Genomic DNA, 3333 nt, shown 5'->3' on the forward strand with positions numbered 1-3333 from the left:
CTCATCAATGATTTACAGATGTGGGAGTTTTAACAAAAATTTTAATACAATGAACCTTGGATTTTCATAGCAGTACAAAAACATAACAGTTTCAAATATAGATTTATATTATCTGTGCCATCCAAGAATATATTTCAATCAGGTATACAAGACAGTTATAAGTATATAATATAGACATTTGAGTAAAAAAAGATAGCTGTTCTATGTTTAGTAATGCCCCAATAAACCAGACTTAGAAGCACAGAAATTATCCTATTGATATAATTTCCATCAATTTCTGATACAATTCTTTGGGGGGTTGTGTTTTTTTTTTCTTTTTAAATCAGAGTGGCACCGAAGGATACCTTGAAATTACAGCTATTCAGGAAAGCAAAATAAAACCATGTTTATAGCTAAAATTAAGTTACTGATTTTAGCTCCATAAGCAGAAATACACAAATGGAGAGCTCAGCATTTTCTAAAGTATACTCAAGTCATGTTCCCAGCAATCAAGAGAGACCTAATCAGATTTTTTTCCCCTCAAAAATAATGATCTTGGCAGATTTTGTTAAATAGCTTGCCAAGCTTTGTTGTTCCCAAGGGTGTTGTGTGCTTATGGTGATTGCTGGGTGCTCAGATGTATTTGTGCCTCACTGCTGCACTTCCTCAGCCCCCGTGCCTGTGTCTGCTAACAGCTGAAGGAGGTATTTCCAAGTTCTCTGAAGCCCGAGTGAAGATGAGAGGCTGCTGCCCCCAGGGAACAGGCTCTGCTCGAACCTCAGCCCTGAGCTTCTGCCCTGGAGCTCGGCTGCTTCCCAGCCACTCTGGGTTCACACAGCTCTCCCTGTCTCCCCTCCCTGCCCTCAGCCCCTGTTGCCAGTCTCACTTTTTCTCCTGCTTCTTCTCAGGTGACATGAGAGCTCAGAGAGGAAGGCCATCTGGCCATTTCCTCTGCCTTATCTCAGAAAACTGCTCATTTCTTCCATTCACACGTTTTCCTACTCCTGTTTCTCCATCTTCCTCTACTGGCCTAGTATATCTAGTTATTGCCTTACAAGACATTTTTCAGTCCTTTGCATGATAATTGCTGCAAAACAATGCATTTATTTTACCATATAGGAAGACTTCAGAAATTAGGACCAGCACTTTCTGCTTTAATTGCCCATAGCTGAATAGCTAAATTAAGCTTAATTTAAAAAACAAAAACCAAAAAACTAAAACCATCCCACAAATGAGATTTTCAGTGATGCTGAGAATACCCTATCACAATTGCTTGCATTATTATTATTATTATTATTATTATTATTATTATTATTATTATTATTATTTATTATTATATGCAAAAGGCACTTGGATGGAAAGTACCAGAAGATAAAAAAACTACACCAAGTCTGGCTAAAGATGACAGCATCTGTTAATGCATCCTTGTTCCAGATGAGTAGGACATCTCAGGTTGGAAGAAGGCATGAGCAGAGTCCTGGTTCTTATTGCTAGACCCTGAGCTGCCTGTGAGTGCGATCAAGCTGCAATACTCACGCATGTGGCAGGAAGGTATGTGGGGGTCATTGACAAGTAACTGTCCTGGATTGTAAAATAAGTGTGTATTCTATTTGCCATCTGTTGGAGGTGTGGCAGTTATCTTCTGTTAATTGGGCAGTTTTCTTTATCTCTTCCACAAACCAATCATCCCTCTGGAAAATACTTTCTCTTAACGGCCTATTGAATGTCACTGCATGACTGATAAAAGTTACAGCATCCCATTGTGAGATGCTCTGCCCAGGGGGAGGAGTCAAGCATTCCTACCTGGATATAATCTGAGATTTTTGGAACACCAGGACAGCCTTCTCCACGGGATTGCCAGATTAAGACCAGGCCCATCTACACCACCACTGGATCTTCAGAGGAAGACTACACCCTTCTACAGGATCACTGCTCCAACAGAACCACATTTGTTACTCCAGGAGGACTGCAGCCACCATTTCAATTGGACTGCTACCAACACCCTGACCCACAGGGTGTCAGGTCGTATTCTGACTCTGACAGTGTTGTTTTGTATTACTGCACTGGGGGCTTTTTTTTCCCTAATAAAGAGCTGTTATTCCTGCTCCCATATCTGTGAGGACCCTGGGGAGAATCCCCAAAGTTAAAGAGACACAAAAAGATTCCCTCAAAGCTGTTAACAACCCCTTGGCTCCTTCCCCTGTTCCTATGTCCGTTCCTATGCCCCTGAGCCACTCCCTCCCTATTCCCTGATTGGCCCTCATCTTTGTACCGCCCTGAGACCAGGGCGACCCTGGGTCCCTGGGGTGTGGGTAAATGGGACTCTCCATGTGTGTGTGCTGGGGGAACTCTGAACAGCTCACCGTGCGGCTGAATTAAACATCTGTGAATACCATGCAAAGGCCCTTTCTGCTTCTTTACCCTGGACTTTACTTGTAGCAGTTCAGGCTGCTACAAATAGCGCCTGAACGTGAGGCCTCCTGATTAGCGTGACCTCTTCTCCTGGAAAACATCTGCACTAGCCCCTTAATTTCAAAATTATAGCAATTCGGAAGGAGGGGGTTTACATTTTCCATTTCAGAAGAGGCTCCTGCCTTCCTTAGCAGACACCTATCTTTTCAAACCTAGACAAACTCTCAGTGAAATTTAAGGTGGTTATTTAGACCATGTTAATGTGGAGTTCCAAAAGTACTTGAAATACTGTCTGATCAAGTGCTCAGAGCACTCCCACAGCCACTGTGACTGGAGACACTGGGAACAGCAGTTCTCCTATTTAGCTACATTAAGAAACAGAATAATTCGAGTAGAGAGATTATATCCATGTCACCTGTAGAGTCCAGCTGGTGTCAGGGCCACTGCTACTATGTGAGGATTTCCCACACTGGCTCTCTGGCTATAAGCACAGGTGTTGCAGGGTGGAAGACATCTGAGAGACTTGCTTGTTTCAGCAAGACACATGTGAAGAGAAAGACTCCATCAAGATGTGGTTTTGTTTAGACTTCCACCTGGAGCTATAATTTAAGCATGCTTTAAGTGGTGCCCTTCCCATTAGCTCTTCTAAAGCATAGCCACATCGATCCTATTTCTGAACTACACAAAGGATTTATGTGGTTGCCAAACCACAGGGTAGCAGCAACCAATTTTGTGCTCATGAAGCTTCACCAGCTTGAGTGCACTGCATGAGTTAATTGCCCAGGAGAAGGTATCCAACTGATCTGTGTTCTTGAAAGCTTACCCTTCCATGTTTCTTTTTTTTATACAGCTAAATATTGCGAACTGCATTTTAAGCCTAAGACAGTCTCTCATTCTTAACCTATGTGTTTATGCATTTTATTGAATTTTTGAAGAGTGGAT

At 42.4% G+C, this 3333-nt stretch overlaps 1 long non-coding RNA gene across 1 annotated transcript; it reads right to left on the reverse strand.

The window, feature by feature from the left end:
- Positions 1 to 370: 370 nt before the first annotated feature.
- LOC137469933 (uncharacterized) lies at positions 371 to 2749 on the reverse strand. The gene is made up of 2 exons (XR_010996802.1): positions 2672 to 2749; positions 371 to 1001 (listed from the first exon to the last, which is right to left on the reverse strand). It is a non-coding gene; the product is annotated as an uncharacterized lncRNA (long non-coding RNA).
- Between the last annotated feature and the right edge of the window lie 584 nt (positions 2750 to 3333).

Source organism: Anomalospiza imberbis, chromosome 3 (assembly GCF_031753505.1).
Source record: "Anomalospiza imberbis isolate Cuckoo-Finch-1a 21T00152 chromosome 3, ASM3175350v1, whole genome shotgun sequence".
Classification (NCBI taxonomy): Eukaryota; Metazoa; Chordata; class Aves; order Passeriformes; family Viduidae; genus Anomalospiza; species Anomalospiza imberbis.